The sequence below is a fragment of the Etheostoma spectabile genome, chromosome 4, assembly GCF_008692095.1.
Source record: "Etheostoma spectabile isolate EspeVRDwgs_2016 chromosome 4, UIUC_Espe_1.0, whole genome shotgun sequence".
Lineage (NCBI taxonomy): Eukaryota > Metazoa > Chordata > Actinopteri > Perciformes > Percidae > Etheostoma > Etheostoma spectabile.
Window position 1 is genome coordinate 13872830 of NC_045736.1, and position 26822 is coordinate 13899651.

Sequence of the window (26822 nt, forward strand, 5' to 3'; positions counted from 1 at the left end):
ACACACACACACACACACACACACACAAAAGGGGAAGTCTAGACATTTCAAATATGTTTATTGGGAATTAAACAACGTCTGTGACAAAGTTTGTTCAGATTGCAAAAGAAGCTTTATCAGCTGCCCTTGTTTGCTGTTTGAATTGTATTTGAATTATCATCTTTCCCTCAGGAGAGTTTCTGAAGACACCCGATGCAGCCTCAAGGAAGATTTACGGTTCTGCAGAAGCTCCACGCAGAGCTTTCCGCATAGCCTACGTAAGTGGCCTGATACTGTATATATACTTGTGCGTTGGTGTGTGCTTCGAGCTGGCATGTGTGTGTGTGTGAGCGAGGGAGAAAGTGAGAGTGACGTGATTAGCGTCGGAGCAAGTAATGAAAGAAACAAAGTGTCTCCCCTGTGCTTTCTGATCACGGGGGGAAATCTGTAGCAGGAAACATTAACCCTCTCCTTGATTGCATGTTGTTTATGGAGAAGGAGAACCAGGAAATGAGTCGGGGGGGAAATGCAAATATCAAGCCACGGCCGAGCGACGTACGTTTTCCGCAACGTGTAGTTACCTTTTTCAAGACTTGCATCTCAGACTACGGCAAAGAGGTTCCGTCGTAAAAAGGTTTGTGTCTACTCGTACCTACGTACATAGCAACGGCATCGATTTTACGCAGAAGTATAAATCAAGCTGAAGTGCAGTAAAAGACTCAGTATGTTTCTTTTATGCTCAATTGCAAGTGTGGGGTCATACTCAAAAGGTCCAGTGTGTAACGTGTTGTTCATTATCAAAATCAGTGTTGTCTGTCCAGTGTGTAACGGGTTTTGCCCGTTCACAAACTTGTGCTTTTCCATGAATATTTACCACCACGATCAATTCCAAGTATTCTTGTTTGCATGAACTGTGGTAGATGCTCCATATTCATGCGCCATCTTGAAATACGTTAATACGCCGGTAAGGGACGTACAGGACATACTTCCCAGACTTTCCCTGTCACATGATAAACTCACAGGTGCTGCTAATCTACTTATGAGTATTGTCGCTTCCCGGCCCCGGCAAGTTTGAAGAAGGAAACACGGAGGACCACACGTATTCAAAATCCAAATTTCAGGAGCAGGAGTCTTATTCTTCACCCTAAAAAAGAAAACGGATGTTGAAAAAAGCAAAAAGTTGGCTTTTTGAAGCGTGAAGACTACCGTAGATGTACTACGTATTTGGAACTGCGTGGCGAGAGAGAGTTGATTGCGATATATGATCTCAAGTCTAGATGGGAGAAATTCCTACACATTGGACTTTTAATGTTTTTCTTCCATGCATTTTATTCACTGCTGCTTTTTAGCAGAGCTTTGTCATGTAACTTTTTTATGCAGGCAGCAGCTGCAACTTTGATCGCTCACTTTCTCATGGACTCTGCCTCGGTCTTGATCCTCTCCATAGAGCGAGTGAGAGAAGAAAGATCTCAATAGTTCTTTGTCGTTAGCTCCCTGGCATAGACGACAACATTGATAGAATTGTAGTAAGTTTACAAACCACGTTCAAATGTTTTATATTCTTCATTCAAATTTAACATCAATTAAAGTTGCTGTTTGATTTCTTTGAAAAAAAGTGCTTTAGTTGAAGCCAATCAAGCAGATGTTCTCATCTGAAGTCTATATCTGTATGGACTCTCTATGTGTGAGCTGATGTAGCTCAGAAAGGCCTTATACAGCTGCTTCAACAGCTGGTTGGGTAAAATGGCTGCTTTGCGTTCTAATCTACCTAAAAGAATATGAATCTAAAGTTTGTTCAACACGTCCTTATCTAAACGACACAATAGAAAGTTTGCTAATGACTCCCAAAACAACATACTGTATATGTCGTTGGAGAGTACCAGCTGCTCGAACATGTCATGAATGTTAAAGTGAAAGAAAAACTACTTGGTTAGGTTAAGTAAAAGATCATGATTTGGATTTAAATAAGTACTGTTGGAATTTAAAATGTTATATGTGCTTAAACATTGTGGGTGATTGCATTATACATTCAAGTCAAAAGGTAAAAGCATTATTTCAGCATAAATGAAGACATGTTGGTCATGCGTTAAGTTTGTTGTCATAAGTATATAGTTTGTTGTTTGTTGTTTGTTACATTAAGATGTTTTGCAATACTTCTGTTTTATAATATAAGATGTTCTGTTACATTTTGTTATAATCCAGCTCTACAAATGTGTCAGAAGTTGAATTGATGATGTTCTTCTTTATGGCCCACTGATCTTTTGCTTTGCCAGTCCTGAAGTGAGGGTCATAAACTTTAAGTCACATTCCAATTGAAAGATAACGAATAGGCACACACACACACACACACACACACACACACACACACACACACACACACACACACACACACACACACACCACTGTGGCCAAGAGACCCCACCCTTTGTGAATAAGACCAGGGGGTCCAGGAGCAGAGGGTCAGACAAATTTGGGGTTGAGCCGTGTTAGGTTGACTCTGTATTTGTCTCTAGGATATCCTATGTAATAAAATGGATTCACACAGCCACATCTGAGATTTTGACTACTAATTGAATGAACCCTGAGAATGGAGCAGGATTTAGCCCCAACAGTACCAGGCGTTACTTTATGTACACCCGTTAAGTACGTTGCATAACTTAATAACTTACGTGCGTAACTTAAAACAAGTCAAGGTTGACTTTTAGTTTAACACAGTCCCCGTCCTCATCCCTAGGTGGACTTTGTCACGCTTTACACTGTTTTGCCTTACTTCTTCCTTTGCTCCCGTCAGAATTACTACGGATGCTATGGTAATAGTTAATACAGGTTATAATAAGCTGCTAACACACACACACACACACACACACACACACACAACCCTTTCAGCAGCTTTGGGGGAAAAGACATTTTGAATTTGTTTCTTGTTTGTCTAACGAAGAAACATCCCTGTTATTGCGCAATGAAGGCCCCCCCGCCTGGGGCCCCCACGTTCGAAAGAAACGCAGCAAAAGTGCCCTCTTGGATGCCCCTCTGGTGGATTAAAATTCCCCCTAGGGTGCCTTCCAGTAGGGAAAATGAGATGCAGTGCACTAATAGTTACCTTTAAATAGAGAAAATGCAATGAATTGCCCTCTAGGGTGTCCTTAAAATGGATAATATGTGATGCAGTGCCATATATATAGCTTCTTTATAGATCTTTTTTCAAGCTGTTTATTGTATTTATTTTTTTGCCCCTTCCCCTCAGACAGCCTGAGTCTGCCCCTGATAGGCCCTGTTTCTCACTGTGTCTTTGACCTCTCTTGTCCTTAACCATTTAAGTCAAAGAAAGAAAAGCTTTCTTGATTTGTTTATGACTTTGGTCTCAAAGTCCTTGAAGACACACCAAACCTCCTGTGCAGATAAAATAAGCCTATTCAGCAGCAGCCAGCGGTGCAGAATCCCTCAGTCAGCCTTGAAGACGGGAAGAATCATCAGAGGACAATACAAGTCTGCTCATTGTCAATCCGGTCAGCTCCAGCCAAGCTGACTCACATTGTCTGTCCATCTCATCTATATGCACAGGGCAGAAGTGTGTTTGTTGAGCCTGTTCGCTTGTCTGCCACTCTGTTTTTGGATGTTTTTGCATCCAGTTGGTTCTCATAAATGTTTGCAGCATTTAAAATGTAAACATGACCAAAAAGTGCAGTGACTGAATGAGCTGACTGCTTTCTTATTGATGCTCTCAAACCACACTTTGACTCGAACTGACTGCCTTGTACACGTGCAACCTGGATTCGGTTCTTTGGTCCAAACATAGGCCCGAAAGATGCTTTTAAAAAAACAAAATTTGATCAGTTGTGAAACAGCAAAAGCTCAAGATCATTGTTTTGTTTTGTTTTATGTCACATTAACTGTATAGTTTGGTGTCAGTAACCCACTTCCAACCGCAGCAAGCCGCTACCTGCCCAGCCCCAAATGGCAGACAGATGACCAGCTAAGCAACAGCCATTACACTTTATAACAGTGATATGATGCGTTGTATTTTCAGCTCTTTTGAGCTAAATACCAATAAATCCACCTTTTTCGGGGGGCATTTTAAGCCTTTATATCTATTGGACAGATGAAGACATGAAGGGCAGGGAGAGGGGGAATGACATGCAGCAAAGGGCTGCCGGTCGGAGTCAAACCAGCGGCTGCCGCATCGAGGAGTCAACCTCTACATATGGCCTTGCGCTCTACCAGATGAGCTACCCAGGCGCCCGATATGCAAGATGCATTTTTTTAACCTTCTGAATTCCGTACTTGGTTTTTATGTGCTCATTGCTTCATTCTCTTTTTCCTCCCAGCTTTCTTTGAATGATGAGAATTTGTTGCTGGAACTGTCTTATACCATGGTAAACTAAACATATAGTTGGTTTTGGTTGTGCGGACAACACAAGCAATATGAACACATCAAATTGTGAGCGGTAACTTCACCTATTTACGGAATATTTTTTACTTAACTAATCGGTTTATTGAAAAATAAACAATAATGAAAATGATAATTAGATACAGCTCTAACAGAGATCATTCCACAATCTAAACCATGAACATAATCTAATGTAATCAGCAGTGGCCAAATGTAACCCGGGGGGGGGATACCCCCCACAATCAATCACAGTGTGATTTACAACTAAAACAATACTTTTTTCTGCTATGCTGCCATTTCATAATGTCTAAATTCAGTTTAAATCTTAATTTAATTACTTTGGAAGCTTCTTGTTTTGTTGATTTGAGCACATTCCTTTTCTTTTTTTTTAACTCAGTCTAACCTCATTACCACAGATTTGGCTCAGTTCTGTTGGTTTTGTTGGTGTTTGTTTGTGCCTCCCAGGTAATGTTGCTTCACCATGAGTCAGGGACAGTTTTCTGCCAAATTGGTGTCAGGTGTTTCACTGCAGCAGTAAGTAGGTTACCAAGTTTCACTGCTTGTTTGGAAGTTGTTGAAAAAGCAACTTTTTGGAACAATCCCACATTAACACAACTTTTTCCTGCATTTCCCTAATGCTATTTCTAACAATATAACATTTTTAATTAAGTGCTGATAATTAAACTTGCTTCACTGATACAAACAGGGTCTAGGATGTAACTTGGCCCATGAAATAAGTGAGCCAAACCACTGATCACAATGGCTGTTTTCTGTGCTCTCTTAAAATCTGCTGCTTTAGCTGCTTATTTATCAAGTTAACTAATCCCAATCTCCCTGTGTACATGGAGGCTGCACAGTTTAAATTACTACTGGGTAAAGGCAATTTGGTGGAGACATGGCAATAGCTGTATTTTTTCATGTTGCATCATGTTGTATGATGCAGTGTATGCAGTTGCTTTTCTCATGGACCATTCATACTGCAATAAGTAAATCAATGTGATTTGTTTGTATTTAATGGAATTATTACTGTATGCCCGGCATGTACTGCCACTGTAAGCATATAGGATCTCAGGGTGGATGGGTGGGTCCTAAAACACAGATCTTTTGAGCGAAAGAGTCTGTGTCCTTGAAGAAGTTAAAGGTATAGTGCGTAGTTTCTGTCGCCCCCATAAGGAATTCTAAGTAATGACAACAACACTGTCATTGCATCCACATGATGCAGCCTTTGGTGATCCCGCAGGGAAAAAAAAATAATATGGACTCTTCAGAAGAGGTAATTATCTCGTCATGTTTATTTTCTCTTTGTCTCCAAAGCTGTTGTCCTTTTACAGCAGTGACGTAAAATGCATCACTCGAGCTGCTGCCCCCAAAAGTTGTAAGACTACACAATTTTCTGAACATAGCCATACTAACAAATACAGAGAGAGTTTTATGCTTAATTAGCTCATTATCTTACTTATTTGGTAACGGCTTGAATGTAACAGACGTTCATTACTGTAAAATAGTAGCGCACTACAACTTTAAAGGAAAGTCACTAGACTTTCAGCCAGGAAATGGGTGTTTGTTTGCAGGGAGTACCACTTACAGGACGGGGAGCGGCGTTTGAACCCTAACTAGTCGTTTTGGTGCCTGAACTTAACTGTTGTCACTGCTAAACTACACTGTCATGTGCAAACTGTCAACTTTTCTCAGCTAAACTTAACTGTAGCGGCTGCTAAACTAAACTGCTGTCATGTGCCGGTCGGCTAAACTGTGTCACGTGACCAGTCGGTTCTCACCGTATGACACCTTCATGTCTCTATGTATATGTTTTCATGCGATATCATGTGAACTTTTTTTGAAAGTTTGTGACTTTTGCAGCACGAAAGAGTGTCAGATACCATTCTTATAGAACTTTTTGTCTGACTGTTACTAATAATTATTATTTATTTCCACCAAAATTAGTTCAATGAATTGGACATTTACTCAAATAACTGCATAACAGGAATACGATTTTAAATGATTTAAAAAATGCGTACTGACAGGTCCAGCCGTGTCTGTAGTCGTTCTCTGTGGGAGAAAACTGACTGTGATGAATAAGGAGAGCTGAAACTCTCTCTCCGTCTCCACAAATCATTAATAAACTGGCCTTAATTGCATGTGAACGTCCTCAGAGTAAAAATATATTTTTGTGTCTCATTTAAAAGACAAATTACTGAAACCATCATCAATAATCTCGCCGAGCAGGGGTGCGTGTGTGTGTGTGTGTGTGTGTGTGTTTTACTTCTATATTTGTGATGATATAAAAGGCAGGGCATGTCAGAGTGAGTGCGTGTTTTCAATGTAGATGATTTTGTCTACGCTTGTTTTTCTAGCTTTGTGAGGACCAACTAAGTGAGGATATTTATTTTTTAGAAATCTGAAACATAAAGCACTTCGTAGAAAGTTGTTTTTCATTTTCATTTTTGGAATTGCCTAATGCATGTCAAAGTGTGGTCCTTTTTTGGGATATTGACGACATTTATCGGACTGTGGCTAGGGAATGTGTATAGTCAGTGAGGTTCCTCACAAGTGGAGAAGTACAAACGTGTGCGTTCGTGCGTGCCTGTATGCGTGTGTGCGTGTGTGCGTGTGTGACAAATTTCATATGAACCACAGATATACTGAATTAATGAGAAGCAGAGATCAGCAATTATTCAGCACCAGACTGGTGAAGAGAGAGTCATGCAAACCAGCAAGGCCTCCCTTTGCACACACAGCACACACTCACACAAACACACACACACACACACACACACACACACACACACACACACAAACACTTCATATACGATAGCACGCAGGAGCTTACTAGTACCACAACTCTCACTGCCACTAATGCTGCTGCTGATACTGTCTACTTCCAGAGTGTATATAATTCAAACTGAATCACACTGTATCAGTCCAAGTCAAAAGTCAAATACACAAAGGGATGAATATCAAATTCATTTAAATACCGGACCTGATTCATCTCCCTGTTCTCCTGACCTGTGACTCCTAGATAGATCTTTCATCTGTTTCCATTTCTGCCTCCACACAGCTTTAGCAGATGAATTAATTACAATGAGCCATTTCATTCGGGCTTCATTCTAATGAAGAAACACAGCCTGGAGAAGCAAATGCCAAGGACTATGTTTTCATACTGCTTTAAATTTGAGATGTGTCCGTAGGTGGATTAACAGATAACGAGCAATGGATGAATACATTCCATAATTAGAAGCCGTCTCAGTCTCTGAGGTTGCACAACGTCCTGCAGCAGCGAACAGAACCTGGACACCAAACAGAATACGAATACCTGATGACAGAAAATTTGGGTGGATTTACAGAACCCAAGTAGATCCCTGAAGTCGCTGGGATCGCCAAAGTCATTTACAGTGACAAAGGCACTTTCATTCCTTTGGAGTTGTGTCCACCTGATGAATATAAGTCCAATATTCAGGCGTCTGTGAGCTGAATCCACCATTTCTTGAGAATGAAATGAAATGTGGCTCTTTAGCTGCAACATGTTCCCTATTCTTCACCGATCTAGTTTCTAACTTTGTCTGTCTGCTCTTAGACAAATAGTGACTTTGAGAACAGCTGTTTGCGGTTGCTGGTTAAACCAAGTAAACAAGTAAATGTGCTGTAAAAACCCAAAATATGTGCTTTAAGAGGCTAAAAGGCTCCGTAGGAGGTGATGGTTTTCATCTCCCTTTTCTGCCTCTCTCTGTCTACTGAGTACTCTTCTTCCTTTGTATGCTTTTTCTGTCACCCCCCTTAGTTTTTTTTTCTGTATCTCATCCATGTTTGTTCTCACAGTTTGATGATTTCTCACTGGTTTTCTCCAATTCAGTTAGTCTCAGATTCACTTTCTAATTTTTTTGACACACGTTTTGGTTTTTCTTTCTTTCAACTGTCACCATCGATCACATTTTGTCATTAATTTCCTGCCTCTCTCCCTTGTCTCTCCTGTCTGTAGACTGACACACACGCAACAGATGTACCTGCCCACACACACACACACACACCACCACACACACAAACACAAACACATTTCTTGCACAGCCATCAGAGGCTCCATTACAGCAGTACAGGAACCATCTGTTGGTCGGAATTGAATCCTGCTCAATTAGCATCTTATTTGCATATGATTAGCATGGCATTAACGGAGAATTATGCAAAGTAATGTGATTGCTAAACGAGTTTTTTTCCCCCACTGAGTAAAAACCTCTGTTTTGCTAATCGCTGCTGGCTCACCATCCCTCCTGTTGAAAAGTGTTTGTGTGAAATTGAACTCTTGTGTGCATGTGAAGCCATTGTTACTATATCAACACCCAATCCTGGGCTGTGGGCTTATTTGGACATGGCAGCAACATTAGGAAGTCAAAGAGACATTTCTGAAGTCAAACACAAGTGAAACTATCATAAAAGTCAGATTATAAGACAACATTTCTTTCTAGAAATTACATTGGGGATATCATATTGAAATCAAGGATGAGACATTACAAGACATACATATTCTCAAATGGACCTGCAATATTCAGATATATATTTATATATGTATAGACATAAAATATATTCTATATACTGTCTAGGTTTAAAAACTATCACAAACCATTCAAATCACAATGAATGTATGAATTATATTATTATTTTACAACTATTTAATCAACATTTCTTTTCTCTCATTTTGATCTTGTATCAACGTAGTCTGGATAGACCTGGATTTACAATTTTCCACTTTTTCTTGATATCACCCAAATCCCTTTGGTCTGGGTATCATTGGATTTAAGACAGCTTAAATCCAATGATTTTTTTTTTCTGTCATGTTACGCAAAAAATGCACGTAAACGTCTCTGCACACCCACACTGAAAAGGGAGTTATGGGTAGATAAGAGAAGCTTGCAGAGGAGCAACACACACACACACACACACACCTTACAAACCTGTGCAGACCTCGATAAATTGATCATGCAGTGTGCACTGTGTGCCTGTGTGGGTGTGTGTTGTGTGATGAGTGTTGATGTTATCTCCCTCACTACAGAGACTCGGATAAAGTTCAGAATCTAGGCGACCGTCGGTTGGTCATGTGACTAGTTGAGTATAGTGCTCATATAGTGCTTTCTGGCGTTTTCCCTTTCTTTTACTGAGTTATACACCTTTATGTGCATGTAGTAATAGGCTTCCAAAGCCCAAAGTCACATACTCGCCTAGCTGCTAGCGTGGCACGCCCTAATACTCTGCTCCTGACTGGCTAGTAGTCCTTGTCTAGGTGAGATGTCTCACTCTGTAGCTAAAACAGAGAGCTCAACACACAGGGTGAAAAGAGGAGCTGCAGCAATGTGCAGTACAACAAAAAGATGGTGTTTTGGAAATTAAACCATGTAAACATATTCTGATATAACCTCTAAATACAATTATGAACCTGAAAATGAGCATAATGGGACCACTTTAATTTGGTTATTTACTTGACAGTGTTAAGCACTTTGTGACTCTGTCTGCAATGAGTGTTATATAAAGGTGCTTACTTACTTATTCATGACGACGTTCCACTTCTGGGATTGTTCAGGTGTTGCCGGAAAGTCTGCCGGATGTCCCTCATTTTAGGCCGGATGCCCGTTTCTCCCCAGATCTCTGCAGGGTAAATCCAGACAGCTAGTTAGACAATCTGCCCAATCGGAGTTTTCTGTTGCATGGCTAAACCAACTTTTAAACATACACCCGTTCCACCAAAACAAGTTCCTATGTCATTCCCGCTGCCCAAGACGATTGTGATTGGTTTGAAGAAATGCCAATAAACCAAAGCACTCTTCTCTCATCCCGGAATGCTGTGTGGACTAGCCAGACCCTCCTCCGCGGCACTGTGGAGGAAGGTCTGGCAATGTCAGACTAGCTGTACAGTAAATGAGGTGACTTGAGGTTCTTTCTTCCTTTCCTGTCACTTACGGGGTTAAAAACTGCCTTCATCTCACCTCTGCTCTTTCCATGGTCACTCGTGCGATTACATTTTAAACCTCCTCCTGTTTTAGAATGCCCTTTTCTCACTTTCCTGTCATTTTTAAGAGTTAAAAGCTTAGGCCCTTGCTTCCTTCTCTCGATTTTTCTCTTTTTAAATCCCTTTCACATCTCCCTCCTCTCCATCTGTCATTTATGGGGTTAAATGTCATGTCACTCCCCTCACACCCTGTGAAACATCTCGTATTTTTCCTGAGGTTGATTATGTGTTGAACTGGCATGTCTCCTTCGTTCCTTCAGTCATTCATGAGGTGAAAAGCACTTCCTCTTCCAGATACCTCCCACCCTCTCTGACGCTTAATCTTTGCTCTCTCTCCCTCTCCGTCATGAAGGAAGTCGTCTATTATCCCCATTCATATCAGAGATCTACTCGTTACAGCGCATATGCTCGGCATGTTTGTTAACACTTTATTTTTTATTATATATTTACCTGCAGTACTTATTTTAATATTGATGTACTGACGTGATTTCTATCTTTTTCTGTCTCTTCTTAAACTTGATGCAAATTTTTTTTAAATTCTCCTCAAGCAAGTTCATTTTATTTATTATGTTAAGTCTGGTTTGCAGTCAGGGTGGAGTCACCTACTGTGTGAACACATCATAGCATCATTAGGTCACTCTCAGTGCTCAAACACTAGTATTTACACTAGTATTTAAGTAGGATACAATTTAGCGTCTTGTTTGAAAAAATTGCAAAATAACAAATACTAACAAACCGACATGCAGCGCAGCATTACAAGCATACACATAGTGTCAATGTTATCACGTTCTTTTCCCCAGTAACACACTGCCTTTTGATTTGACATCATACTTACTGGCCTAGAGAACATTTTGTTTTGTATCGAATTTATTGAAAACTCTGAGAGAATTATGAAGGGAGCCAATCAACGATTGGTTTTGAGCTGAGGTGCGACATATGGTCTTCCATTGTTAGCGCTGTGGAATACAGTCTGGCTACTCCACAGATACATTCTGACAGAGAAGAAATAAAAATGCTCTGGGTTGTTAACAGAGATGGCAAAAGTACTCACTTCCGGTAAAAGTAGAAGGACTGATTTAACTGTTACTCAAGTCAACAGCCAGGTGCAAGCTAGCTAACAGGTGAAGAACACAAATGGACTGACAACATCAGTTATACGACTTACAGTTCTCATGGACTCACGCACACAATCTCAGCTGATTATCCTCCAGACAGCTGGTCTCTTTTTACTTTCTCTCACTTTTTTCTCCGTGTGGCGACATGACGGCCTCTTGTACAAAACTAAAGTAACAAGCCAATTTTGTAAAATGTATGAGGTAGAAAGTACCAATTTGGTGTTAAAATGTAAGGAGTAAAAGTAAGTTTGCTCCTACCAGTGTATTGCAGTTGCTACTTCGTCTACAGCCATTCCCACCAATCGGTCCCAAAACGTCCCAGTTAGACAGTAAATATCTTATCCTTTGTAAATCTTTATTATTTTACACTGAAAGAATTAAGCTGGCCTGCCATGTTGCAAGATCAAAATCTTTCTTTAAAACTTGCCATTTTTGGCGTGTAGCTTTTTTAGCTCAGAAGTTTTAAGCTCAGAGGTTTTGGGCGTTGTTTTCCGTAGCGAAAAGATGTTTAACCCTCATGTTGTCATTAGGTCAAATTGACCCGTTATCAGTTCTTTCTTCTTCTTTTTTTCACAAAAAAATGTGCCGTCGAAATAAGCGCTGAAAATGTCAACATTAAACTTATCAAAACACTTAATAAAACATTTTTAAAAAACGCCCACAACATTTAAAAAGTGACTAAAACCTCTTTTTTTTCATGGTTGACAGGAAGACAACACTAGGGTTAACAATGGCAACGGAAAGAGAGCGGAAGGTGAGGGACATCCGGCAGAGCAGTTATCCTGAAAATACATACCAGACGTATCAGAGGCTGTTTGAAAGTATTTTATCATTTAACGTAACAGCATGGTATGTCAACTTAGGTGCAAAGAGAAAAAACAATCTCACCGACATTGCAGGGAAGGTGATTGGCAAGTCAAAGGAACACCTTTGCAATATATTTGCTAGTGCTGTACACAGGAAGGCTAAATAAACCTATACCTCACATCCAATACACTACAATTTGGGCTGCTTCCATCTAACTGTCGATTTAGGGTCCCAAGGGCCAACAATACAATATGCCATACAGGCACGGAACTCAGAATGACTGCATCAGGGAACACCTGTTTTTCCACATAAGCTGTTCTCTCTTTTATTATTTATAGAAAGGTATTTGCTGCCCATTTGCACTATTGTGCAATATATATGTTTTTAATGGTGTGTTGTGTTATGTGTATTCTATGTGCCTTTGCTGTACTTGGGAGAAGCCAGAGACACAATTCGACTGAGATGGACAAAGTACATTTTCCGTGTGTAACCCTACGGCGTGTATTCACAGGAGCCGTGTCACACTGTGCCGTCTGACTCACATGCGTCTGACAGAACAGATGCACTTCTGTTTTTATCACTCCAGCTGTCTTTTTTTAAATCACACCGACCAAAAAAGGTTGTTTGTTCAGGCAGCAAGTATGACTTAAGTTTGAGTTTTTAGTGAGGGTGCCCTCTGGTGGTCGTAGTAACTGTGACAGGAGCAAAGCAGGGAGTAAGGTGGCGGAGTATAAGAGTGCCAAATTTCCATGGTAGAACGCAGGTTGGGGGGTGCATGTGTCAAACAAACACAAGACTTTCACAAAAAAGAAAAGTAAACAGTGAGTTTTTTTATGCTTTTTGAAATTCAAGGTTAAGCGTCACGTGCGTAACGTTCAGGAAGTGAAGTACCGTCTGATTTCAACCTAAACCTCTTTTTCTAAAACTTATGCAAAGTAGTTTTCGTGTCATTTCAAAACGTTGAAGGCGTGTTTAAAATCGCGACCTTTACATTTAAAACTGCCAACGAAGTTTCCTGGTTTTGATAGGCTAGGGGCGCTAATTTATGAAGCGCTCTTGCGGGTCGTATTAGAGGGTTACAACAAACAACCCATGACGTCGTATAGTTTGGAGAACTTGTAATTTAAAGGTTTTTTTCTGGTTTACGCAACGGAACTACAGTGATCGTGTATTGGCCTCTGAGACCTACACTCAACACTGTGCCTGAACGCATCTTGTGCAAACGGCCAGAAGACTGAAGCTGCTGCTGCGTTCACTACCTTCACATGCGGTTTGTGTAGACATGGCGTTAGTTATTGTACCCAGGGTGCTGCGTCTCCCGTGACACCCCAGAAAATGCAACAAAGTAGTAAAGTCTTGGGAAAGCGGGTTTGTTTGCTATATTTATTTACTGCCAAAATATCACCCTGTTAAAATTACTTAAGTGTACTTTTTAAATTTTACGTGCTGAAGTTAAGAATTTTATTCAGACTTGCATTATTTGCTAAATGTAGAGTCTACACAGGATTTTGATTTAGCGATGATACAGCGCAGTGAAATAGTAAAGTTCAAAGAATTACATAGCCTACATTTACACAAATATCACACACCGTATATCTGACATGTCAAAAGACATGAAAGGAAGATGATGGAAGTCTCAAAAAGCCTGTGTTCTCTGTCTTGTTAGTGGCAAAAGCATCATATACTATACAGATTGAAAACCTTTTTTCTCTTCGAGCCCTTTTTAGATTCTCTAACTCCGTGTGATGTGTTTGCTGAGAGGCAGGATGAGATGCTATAATGTTTTAGGAAAACAACGCACAAAGCTACTTTTTCCATCATCTCCTCTGACCTGCATGAACTTCTCTCTTCGCTTCTAGTCCATTCCTCAGTCCATTTATTTCATTTTGATTCATCAGTTCATTGCTCTGTAATGATTTTTGTGTATTCTGGATTACAGCTGTCTGCTCTTTGTGTCTCCTGTCTGTTTCTCTGACTCTGTTCTATCGTCCATCTGTGGCTATTCCTTTATTCTCCGTCCATCATCCATCATCACTCTCTCCGTTTAAATCATCCATCCTGTTCTTGTTGTTTATCTGTCCATCTGAGCTGTCACTCCTGCATGTAACGGTCATTCCTCTCTTTGGAAAGCTTTTGTCTCTTATCCCTCCAATTCTGGTTAATTCCTCCACTGCACTCTGTCAGACTGTCAGTGTTTTATGGAATTTAATAATTTTTCTCTTTTGTAAAAAAAAAAAAAGCATACAAACCATGTATTACTTTCTGCTGTCTTTATGTTGGAATGAAACTCCAGTGGATTTCTGAGGACTTTGCAGCGTCACCATGGCCTTGTAGGGCAATTAGCGCCACCCACGACAATTGCAATTGGTCTGAAGAAATGCCAATAAACCAGAGCACGGTTTTTAAAAGTGTCAACAAAAGTGTTGATTTTCAATTTTGACGGGAAGACAACACAAGGGTTAAGCAGAATTTGACGCTGTTATACTTTTTCACCTTATTGACTGCGGCCACTAACGCACATGAGTTGTAACTCCAGTTTGCACAAACGACATATGGGGGCGTTTTTCAGAGGAGTGCAATCTTCTCATGTTACAGGAACACAAATCTCTCTCTCTCCTCTCTCTCTCTCTCTCTCTCTCTCTCTCTCTGGAGGATCTTATTGAAGGACCCTCGGAGGAGCCAATCATAACCTGAAGGAGCTCACATCAAAGAGAAACCTGATTGGCAAGATGCAGCTTTCTGCCCTCCCTGATGACGCCAGCTGCTACCTGTGTTCGTGCGTGCGTCTGTGCACCAGAGCTTTAGCCACACACATGCTTGGGGGGAACTGATTGTTGCTAAACAGAGTCTATCTGAAAACAGATCAAAATTTAAAGCACATGCGCACACTCTCCCTCATTGTAGATTGTCTGTTGGTCTGTCTGTGTCTTGCTTTCCTACAGCCACTTCCAGGGCTATTCCAAAGAACTTTGTACTTGACAAACATGAGAGTGACATAAACCACAACTATTTATCATGTTTACAGTAAGAGTTGTGTTGCTTTGAATGAGTTTTGCAGGAGATTAGCTCAGGTGACTGTTGGTAGTGCAGACTGGAGTTTGAGTTTTGCACATGTAGCTTCAGTTCAGTTCAGTTCATGTTTATTGTCCCCGTAGGGAAATTAGGTTGCAGTAAAAGATCACATCACATGGTATTCAAACATTAACACAGATAAGGCAAGGAGGAAGAAAAAAACACAACATATGTACACCACCACTCATCAGTGTCGTTTAGCAATTGAAAAAAGAACTGTAATAATCCCAACCCAACATTGATGTTTATGAAGTGCAGCTCGAAAAAAAGATAACCGTGCTGCACGTGAACGTGCTTTCATATCGGTTTATGTGCTTGTGCCCAAAATGAAAATCGCACTTTCCAGCTGCAACCTCTCTGAGGACCAGTCCAGACGGTATATTGGTGGGATGGTACACATAATTTTAAAACAAGACAATGTCTCTGAGTAAAGGTTACAACTCTGGAACATTTCCAGATGGAAATCAATGGATTTACTGTGTTTATTAGATTAGATTAGATTAGATTAGATAATACTTTATTCATCCCACAGCGGGGAAATTTCCTTGTTACAGTAGCGTTTTCTTCAATAAAAGCAAAAACAAACAAGTAAACACATAAGAAAAACAGGCAAACTATAGACAATGAGCAGAAGGTAGACTGAAAGCAAAAGTAAAGTAATTATTGGTTAAATATTAAATTTAAAAAGTTGATTAGTTGGTCATACTAGGCAATATGGATACAAATGTCTCAGTAAATAATAATAACCATCAAGTATTAAGCCAATGGTATAAAAAGTGTATTATAAGGAAATATGGACAAGCCAGTTTGAATGGGTCTGATGCAGCTGATGAAATTACAGTAGTAATGATGTTGTATTGTTATTGTTATGGTTTTAGTGTTTTGTCTCATTTTTGTTTTTCTGTTTTTGTATTTTGCTCCGTTTCCTGTTTTATTTTGACGGTCTGGTTTTCTGTCTCGTTTTACTTCCTGTCTTTTGGTTTTTCCCGCTCTTGTGATTGCCTGATGTTTCCCTCCTGTTTCCCAGCCTTTGTGGGGTTCCCTGTGTCAGTTTGTGTCAAGTTCTGAGCTTCCTGGATTTCCCTGGTTTTTGTACTACCTTTGTTTTTTAGTATTTTGTTTTTTTGGGCAAATAAATCCTCAAACTTTCTCCTGCCTGCCTGTTCTCTGCGTTTGAGTCATTTAAGTCCCTAACAGTTATTTATAATTTGCAGGTGCTATTTTTACATTTGTCAGAAGATGCTGAATCATCAGCCAATACAAACACAGACTTTGCACAATGTTATTAGCTATTTGTAATAAATGTATGTGTATTTACATGTGTATGTGTCTGCTTTTGTCACTGTATTTTTTCATTTGTGTCCACATCCTTGTGTGTGTGTGTGTGTGTGTGTGTGGTGTGTGTGTGTGTGTGTGTGTGTGTGTGTGTGTGTGTCCTCAGGCTTTAATAAGCCTCTGTGTGATAAGTGCGGCTCTCTGCAGCCTGGAGGAACAGGTTCCACTGTTGAACTCGTAGTCCAACAGCCTTTTGGTGTCTGACTGAAATGAAATGCCAGCTGCAGCCTGACACTCAGACCTCCAGCCTACGGATGCTGCCCTGCTACTGCCTCACAGGGCTACGCCAAAGCTTCTTAATCTTTTAAGACTGTCAAATGTCAGACCACAAGGTCAGTACTTAATGCATCTGGGTGACCAGACGTACAGCATGAGGTGTGCAGGCGGGAAGAGGAGACAGGAGGGACCTGTGTGGTGAAACTTCAAATTTGCTTTTCAAACTTAAATTTAAATTTAATTTTTATATTGCTATGAAAAGAAAAGAGTGATTTTACCAACTAACTAAATACATGTTGGTGACCATTATCATTGGTTTTAAAAAAAAACATTTCACTCACAAACCTAAATACTGAGCCCTGGAATTCTACTTCCTGCTTCTTACAGTGCTGTTGCTGCTTGCCCCTGCCTCTGCTTGCATATTTTTGCTGATACTCTGAAACTATAAGCAGCGGCTCTTGGATACATATAAATCACTGGACTATATGTGACAGGATAAGGTTTTTCCCTCCTTCTTACCTGTGCACGGGAGTGCACACCAGCACACTTGGGGCTCATCGCCTTTGATTGGGAGCAGGTGGGTCTCTATTTAAGCCTGTGTGTTGAATTGTTCTGTTTCTGTCTTGATTTGAATTGTGCATTACTTTCCTAATATTCATTTTGTGCTTTCCTTTACATAAAGAGCCTGCTATTTTAAAAGATAACATTTGAAACACTAAGAAATTAAAATTGTGTATTTTTATAAATCCATTATTGTCTCTGACCCCTAATTTTGAATAAACGGATCTGTGTGCTTTAAAGGTCTTGGGCCTATCCCAAGAGTGCCACAGGCCGCTCGCACTGCCACAGCTACATTTTTTGTCATATTTCTACATTTTTCTGTGTGAGTGTGGCCTACCAATAGCTCAAGCCTGACTTACAGTGACTGTAGCTAAAGCTAATTTGCAGAAAGATGGCTTCTACATGTATGACTACTACAAACTCCTTCAGAAGATTGCACTTCTGGAAAGCCAAATTCACCAGTTAGAAGTAAACGTGGAAGTGAACGGATCATGAGGAAATGACACCACTTTACCATGGACCCCAAAACAATGGACAAAAGCATGCTAACACACGGCTAATCAGCAACAACAAGACTACAAAGAAACAGGAGGGCTGTGGAACGGGTAATAAATCAACAAGTGGTAGTCGTCCCTGGAACTATTTGGTGCAAAGCCCAAGAGTAAAAAATTTTCTTCGGAAATGAGAGGACGACTAACGGGTAGGGCACAACGCCCTGAGATTTGACATACAACCGACTGGCCTGCATTATCATCAAGGAACAGCACCTCTTCAACCCCTGTACTTAGTAGGACAGCCGTAGACAGCTGCCAAAGTCAGCAACAACATGCCTCCCCAACAACTGAGTGTGCAAGTGGATGACATATTTGCCCCTCTGCTGCAGGACCCTAGACTTCCATCTGATGACCTGGATTGCGTCTCATCTTCACACATCAGGGTAAGGACTGAGAGAAATTCATAAAGTAACAAGCTACAGGGAAAGGTTCTGACTGGGCCTCAAACTCTGATTGTGGGCGACTGTGGGCTGTAAAAGATGTAAAAAGCAGCAAAACCACCAAAATACTTTTTTTTCCTAAATACATGGATGTCTGAATTAAACCTTTTCACCGAATACCTAAACCTTGAATTCAGTTTGCAGCCTGTCTTTATTTTGTTTCAACAAGTCTCTTCTCCAACACAAATTCCTCCCTTGCTGTAACAAGAAACTTCCACAACACTTGGCTCAATGAATCCTGGATTTCGTGGCCGCACACCCAACTGTGAAAAACATTAAACTGCATAGAGGGTTACATGATGTTGTAAAGCAACAGTCTGAATGGCAGAAAGTGGGCTTTATAGATCTGCTGAACACAGTCAGCACCCAAAGAGGAGCTGAGAGAGAGCAGACTGTTGGCACTGAACAAATAGCTTTCAACTGAATGTACCGTCCACTCTCTGCAGTTCATTGACAATTTTAACATTTTCTGGGACCGTAGACATCTTGTTAAAGCAGATGGACCTTTCCTTAACAAACCAGGAGTAAAGCTGTTCACCTCTGACCTACTTTACTTTCTGCGCTACGCATCTGCTCCCTCCACCAAGGACACAAGACAAGACAAATCTAAAATAGAGAAAGACATAAAGTGCGACAGTGATCCACCACAACCCCCACCTGAGCAAAGATTTGACCACGTGAGACGAAAGAGCAGAGACGAGAAATATCAACCCCCCTTTTTTCCCACCCAACACCCTCAAACCCTCTTACCAACCCTAACGTCTTCGAAGATCCATCACTCTCTCCACTCACCGTTTCCCTTCTTTCCCCCTGCCCCATGTTGGAGTTCAATGACCAGATGAAGCAGCTGGTAGATGCTGGAACCAAATTTCACTCCCTTCCTTCTCCCATTGTTCGCCCCCAGCCAAATGTAAAATGCCAGGCACCATTGCCAGGATGGGAGCTAACTCCTTCTTCCCAGACTGATAACCAAAATGCAGCAAGCTTTAACTGATATGTGCCGGGTCCAGGCTGAACGCCTAGTGGCACTCAGGACTCTTTCCAGGACAAGCCTGGGCCCTGTGTTTTAAAGTCTTCCTCAATTTATGTTGTGATAGGTACAGAAATTTACAAAAAATTGCGAATAAGCACTTAACTACAAACTTAGCAATTTTAGCATCCATTCCTTGTCAGCTACAGCCTGTCCCCAAAACTGAAAGAACACTAACACTAGTCTTACTAAATGTCAGGTCTTTGGCAGGAAAATCAGTTTTAATCAATTATTATTCACAATCTTGATTTTATGTTTTTAACTGAAACCTGGTTAGACCATAATAACAGCGCTGCTGTTCTCATTGAGTCAGCTCCCCCTGCTTTCAGTTTTATGAGTGAGAATAGAGTGAATAAGAAAGGAGGTGGTGTCGCCATTTTGTTTAATGATTCATGCATATATTTTATAGAAATTTTGCTTCTTTTGAATATGTGGCTTTTCAGCTAAGGTCTTCCCCTCAAGCTATATTTCTATATATCTACAGGCCACGGAATACTGTTCAACCTTCTTTGATGGCTTTACTGAACTGCTGTTTATAATCTGTATTAATTTTGACTGTGTAATTGTTGCGGGTGATTTTAACATTCATGCTGACAACCCCCAGGATAAAGGGACCAAAGAACTGTGTTGTGTTTTTGAGAGCTATGGACTGACTCAACATGTGACGGAGCCCACGCACAAGAAGGCAAAACACTGTGGATTGTCTTCAAGAGTCTCAACATTTCCAAGGTTGTGGTGATTGACGTTGCTCCCTCTGATCATTCCTGTGTTTTCTTTAACGGCACTATCTCTGTGCCCAAAAGTGTCCAAACAAAGATAATCAGAAAACGGTATATCACTGAAAACACCAGTGAAACTTTAATTCAGCTTTTCTCCTCCACACCCGCCCTCTCTGGGCTCTCAGTCACTGAGCTTATAGATAACTTCAATTGTAAAATTACAAATATTATTGATGCCATTGTGCCTACTAAGGTCAAAGCTGTCTCTGGTAAGAAAAGATCTCCATGGAGAAATGTTATACTTGTCAGAACAGAAAAAAAGAGTGTCGAAAATCTGAACGCAGGTGGTGAAAAACGTATCTCCTGGTCCATTATAACACCTATAAATAGAGACTTTGCATTTATGGATTGGAAGTGAGGAATGCAAGGCGGTCCTTCTTCTCTGACATCACCAGAAACAATAATGATTCTCATGCTTTGTTTGCTACCGTCAATAGGTTAACAAATCCTCCAATACCAGTAGCATCTGAACTTTCATCTACCAAGGCCTGCAATAACTTTGCCTCCTTCTTCAAAGACAAAATTCAGAAAATTAGACAGTCAGTGCCTCCATATCAAGTCCAGGATATGGCTTGTCACAGTGTTAAAGCAAAACTAATTCCAATATGACGCAATTTCATACAGTCTACCATTATAACCTTGATTGAACATTATCCAACATCTGAAAACCTCCTGTTGCCTTGATATTTTACCAACGGGTCAATCAAAAATGTTTCGAATTGTTTGGCTTCTGATCTTCGACAGATTGTAAACACGTCTCTTGTCTCAGGTATCTTCCCACAGGACATGAAACCTGCAGTAATCAAGCCACTTTTAAAAAAGAACAACCTAGACACATCATTATTGAGCAACTATAGGCCAATATCAAACCTTCCGTTTTTAAGTAAAATCATTGAAAAAGCCTCTCCACAACACTAAGACTCTTGTTGCTCTTGTTTAAGTCTTTAATGGCATCCACCTAAAACAGATAGTGGCAAGATTATAGTCTTAGTATTACTCGATCTCAGTGCTGCATTTGATACAGTCGAACATGACATACTACTAAACCGATTCAAAAACTGGGTTGGCGTTTTTGGCTCAGTACTAAACTGGTTGAATCCTATTTAAAGAATAGGGACTACTTTGTGTCTATAGGTAATTATACATCTGAGCACGCAAATATGACGTGCAGAGTTCCCCAAGGTTCTATTCTGGGGCCTCTTCTGTTTAACATCTACGTGCTTCCACTGGCTCAGAATATGGAAAACAACAAAATAAGTTACCATAGTTATGTGGACAACACACAAATTTACATAAACTTATCTCTGGGGGACCATGATCCAATACAAAAACTGACTTAAGTACATTGAAAAAAACAAACAACTGGGTGTGCCAGAACTTTCTTAAATTAAATGAAGAAAAAATTGAGGTGGTTGTTTTTTGAGAAAAAGAGGAACGGTTAAAAGTCAGCGCTCAGCTTCAAACGACTATGTTAAAAACAACAGACAAAGCCAGAAATCTTGGTGTAGTCATGGACTCTGACCTGAATTTTAACAGCCACATTAAGACAATTACAAAGTCCTCCTATTGTCACCTTAAGAATATATCAAGGGTTAAAGAACTTGGAAGGAAAGAATTTGGAAAAACTTGTCCATGCTTTTATTTTCAGTAGACTTGACTACTGTAACGGTGTCTTTACAGGTCTCCCTAAAAATCAATCAGACAGCTACAGCTGATCCAGAACGCTGCTGCTCGAGTCCTCACTAAGACCAAGAGACTGGATCACATCACTCCAGTTCTGAAGTCTTTACACTGGCTTCCTGTGCCTCAAAAAATTGATTTCAAAGTACGTTTGCTGGTTCATAAATCACTCAATGGTTTAGGGCCAAAATACATTTCTGATCTGCTACTACACTATGACCCCCCCAGACCTCTCAGGTCATCTGGGACAGGTCTGCTTTCTGTCCCCAGAGTCAGAACCAAACGGGGGGAAGCAGCGTTCAGTTTCTATGCTCCTCATATCTGGAACAAACTCCCAGAAAACTGCAGGTCTGTTGCAACTCTCAGTTCTTTTGAGTCAAGGCTGAAGATCTTTCTTTTTGATATTGCCTTTCTTTAAATCTGCTTTTTTATGAGGTAAGTAATTTTTTTTAATTTCTTTTGTGTAAAGCACTTTGAATTCCCCTGTTGCTGAAATGTGCTATACAAATAAAGCTGTGAATGTGTTTAATATGTTATGTATTTATAAGTTTTCTTTCATAATTTACATGTTGTATTGTTGTTGTTTAGGGTTTGGTTGGATGCTTGTATAGGCTTTTCTCTTTGGTAAGATAAATTAGGGTTTCGGGCCCTATCCTGCACCCGGCGCAGCGCAAAGCCCGACGTGACTTTGCTATTTTAAGACCGTCCAGCACCCACGGCGTTTAAATAGCAAATGCACCTGCGACCATCTTTGGGCCCATGGGCATGATGGTCTTACAGGGAGGTGTGTTCAGGAGACTTCTTGGCGTATTGCTATCTTGAGCAAAAACCTGGTCTAAAGTCAATAATGCAGCATTTCATTGTTATTTTGACAGTGCATTAGGAAAATGTGCCTATGCTCTTGCACGGCGCGCACACTATGCTTGTTACACACACAGGGGAGCGCAGCAGCACCATAACAGCAATGTGCCAAGGTACAAATGTGCCTGGCTTTTAAAGGGAACGGGAAATGACGCTCTGATTGGTTTATTGCACGTTACGCCCAATACACAGCTATGAATTTATGAAGACGCTAAGTACAACCCTTTTGAACCAGACCTTTTTTTACGCCGTCAAACTAGTAAAAGTGGATTTGGACACGCCCTAAACACACCTGCGCCATACGCTTGGATCGTTAAAATAGGGCCCTGAATGTATTTCTCATCTCTTCACCACTCACATTTTATCTCCCCCTTTGCCCAATTCCTGTATTTCTCTTTTTTCTTCTCTCGATTTCTTATGCAGTCCTCTCCCTGCTCTCTCTGATAAGTGCTCATGTCTCTCACTTTCTCTCTGCTCTTTCAATAGCAGCAGCATCTTTGATCTGACTGAAGGAGGCTTTAACTGTGCTGTCTCACAGGCCACTGTAAACCTCTGACCACACACACACGCAAGCATGCACACACACGCTTGCAAGGACCAAACATAAGAAACGCTTGATACTCCATGGTATTTCTCATCATACAGCTCTCACTTGCTGTGTGTAAACAGTTCAGAAGGATTTGTTCAGAGGAGCGATGGTGTGGTTATGCTGCTGCTTTGAGCTCTCAATAAAGTGTAGACTGACCACCAGCACAGCTCTGGGATCACTGGCTGGTAAACAGTCAACTTCAGTAGGTCATTTGTAGGAATGATAAAATTATGGTTATTTTCCCAAAAATAAATTGTAAAGACTTGTGGGCAAAAACGGAACAAAAAAGCCCAACATGATGCATTTGTCCAAAGCTTGAGTAGTGTAGACGAACCCCTGTTTTTCTGTCCATCACTGATTGGCTCGTGGGGAGTAGTCTATGAGTGTAATATTGACAAAGCAAAAGAAGAGAACATCAATTACTTACTACTAATTACTACTGATCAATTAGGCACCAAAACGACTAGTTAAAGGACGTCCCTACAACATTGTTCCCATAGTGTACAGACAGTTTATTAAAAAGATAGTTTATAAAAAACATAACTGTTGGCGTATACAGGCAGGCGTCATCTTGGGAAATCAGTCATGACCAGTCGATCAACGTTCAGCTGTTTTCCCAAGATGGTGCCTGCCTGAATACGCAAACGGTGCTGTCTATTATTATCTTTTTAATAAACTGTCTGTACATTTACAAAGTTGTCAATGCTTTGATTTACATGTAGGGACTCTCGTTATGCTACCGTGGAAGTGTGGTGCCATTTTGAGCCTTGTTTGTGGTATAGACATAGTTTAGATTATTATAGTAATAGATTTATTTTTAATTCCTCAATGCCCTGACTACTACTAGTTTGAGCTTGCTTGATTCAAGCTAAAGACACATTTGATTAGCATGTGTACGCATCTGTTATTAACCCCTACAACAAGTAGTACTCTCAGGTCACCAACACCTGTTTCCCTGGGTGAAAGTCCTGTGTTTTGGGACCCATCCGCAGCAGTCAATGTGGGGCTTGCAGTAACAAATATGTGGAATACATACAAATTACAGTGCATCACTTTTCGTAGCTTAATGTACCAAAGGTTAATGAGAACACCAGATGAAATTAGAGCCAATCTACTGAGGCTAACACTCCATAAACATGACAAACCAGGCTTGGCTTTGAAGAAGTTTCTTCATTTTTCATTTAGAGAGCCGATAAAGGGTCTTGGTGGAGACGGTGGATCTTAAGGGCAGATAGTGTTTTTTTTTTTCAGGCTTATTGCTGCCAAACTTCTGCAGAGGTGTGCATGCTGAGATGTAAAAAATAAATAGAAAAATAAAAAAGAATTCTGGAGTACGGCGAAGTATGACATCAAAAGAGGAGGTCAAGTGAGTTGAAGGAGCGAGCAGCCGCTCTCGGTCGCAGAAGAAAAGAGAGCTGAAAATCTACGTTTCACGCTTTGTACTTGACAGCGGGGCTCCACTTGTGGGAGTAATTAGCGCCGCCACTTTTCTTTTGAAGTGAGCTCGAAGAACCAGTTGAGCAGAGAGCTGCTGCTGCTGCTTGTGAGGACCGCACAGTGATGGAGATATGAGGAGCGTCGATAAAACAAACAAGCGAAATTGGAGGTGACGGTTAGTTTCATGCAGTCATGTCATTTGTCACAAGGCAATGCAACGGAAAAAAATGAATAGTTATATGGGTTCTGTGCCTTTATGATCATCATGTGACTTCATGATAAGTTTTACTTCGCTCCCGGAGTGTTGCATCAATTCAAATGAGAGACAAAAGAGCGTTTCACAACTGAACGGCACAAAATGATCTCATCAGACTTATTTACATTTGATTCCATTATGATGAAAAATGTAAGATAATTCAGACAGATGTTGTTGTTTTGCACAACGTAGGAACAAGATGATTATGTTATGGCAAGTAGATAAACTGATGTGTCGAACCTGTCATAAAATCCAGAATCCAGTTTATGTAAAATGGAACTAAAAGCCATCACAGGCTGTATGAAGTCTCGCATTTTCAGATCTCCACAGCGCTGTGTCAGTGGTGGAGTATGCTCTGGCTAAACCGCCCATCTAATCTGGGATAAAACTCTCTGACTTGTTTGGATGTCTTTGAAGGGTTCCTATTATGCTTTTGGGGATTTTCCCCATCTTTTAGTGTGTTATATAGTTTGTACAGTTTGTTTGTATGTAATGATTTTAAGTACAAATAAACACATTTCCAAATGGAGCTTTCTATCCACAGACAGTAGTTTTTCTCAACTGCCTGAAACGCCTCGCCCAATTAATTGTTTGAAATTTCTTAATCAGATATCAATATCTGAGTATTTATAATGAGCTTAATTAAAAAGCAATGGTTGCAGTTGTTGCAGTACATTGTCATGTCGCTTATTGCAGGTGACTACAAAAGAAAATCCACCTTTGCTGTATGACATTTTGTTGGATTGTTTGTTTCATGACTTGTAAATTATTCACTCTAAAAAAATTGTGCTTTAAGGAAGTTGGCTCTGTTTGTTGACATGTACCAAGTGTTTCAAGTCTCATTCAACTCATTACATGAAGATTATTTTCTCCAAAGTGTGATGTTTGAAGCCTGGAAATCCAGACCCAAATCCAAAAGATTAAAGGTCTGTCATCAAGTAATGAAAGTCACCGATCTTGAGTGGCGACACAAAGCGTTTGAAAATCTCACTGCACGCAATTGGATAACACGACAACCAATCACAACAACACACAGGGTGACGCGTCCAGAGCCCCGTGCGCAAAAGCTAAAGCGGAGCTAACTAGTAGATTAAACTGTCGTCATCTGTTTAGCCCGCCTCTATATCAGATACACCGATGTGATGGGTGCAGCTCGGCTACAAGGGCATAATTAATGAGCAGCATTATTCAATGTCAGAGTAACTCAATGAGCAAATTCAAATGTGCTCTCGCGAGAACTCTGGATTTCCAGGGTAGGATGTTTGTGCAATTTGCCATAACCATGAAACGATTTTTCTTTGGCATGCTGTTCACATACTAGTTCTTATTAGCTGAGCGAAGACTTCTCTCCCTCAGTTTCTGTAGGTTCCTGTCTTGGTCACCTCCTCTAACGTGGTAGAGGCCACGAGTCCATTACAGTGTTGTCAGGCTCTCAGGCATGGGCGTCAGTTTGGTTTGAAATGTGCCGGGGACAGAGACGCATTCGGAAGTGTATTTCCAGAAGTGCTGGGTACAATTACGTATTCATTTTCTTTCTCTTTCGTGCAGGTCATGTTTTGAAAGACGGTCCTGTAGTTTAGTAATGTACATTTGCAAAAACGTGGTAAGCCCTACCTACACAATGATTACCAAATTTCTCTATCATATTGATCCCCATGACCATTGAAAACTGTAAAAAAAAAATTTAACCCAAAATCCTATTTTAATGGAAGTTATCTGACATTAAGCGTTT

At 40.5% G+C, this 26822-nt stretch overlaps 1 long non-coding RNA gene across 1 annotated transcript; it reads right to left on the reverse strand.

Moving 5' to 3' along the window:
- Nucleotides 1–9988: 9988 nt before the first annotated feature.
- LOC116688541 (uncharacterized) lies at nt 9989–24676 on the reverse strand. The gene is made up of 3 exons (XR_004331796.1): nt 24666–24676; nt 21303–21308; nt 9989–10119 (listed from the first exon to the last, which is right to left on the reverse strand). It is a non-coding gene; the product is annotated as an uncharacterized LOC116688541 (long non-coding RNA).
- Between the last annotated feature and the right edge of the window lie 2146 nt (nt 24677–26822).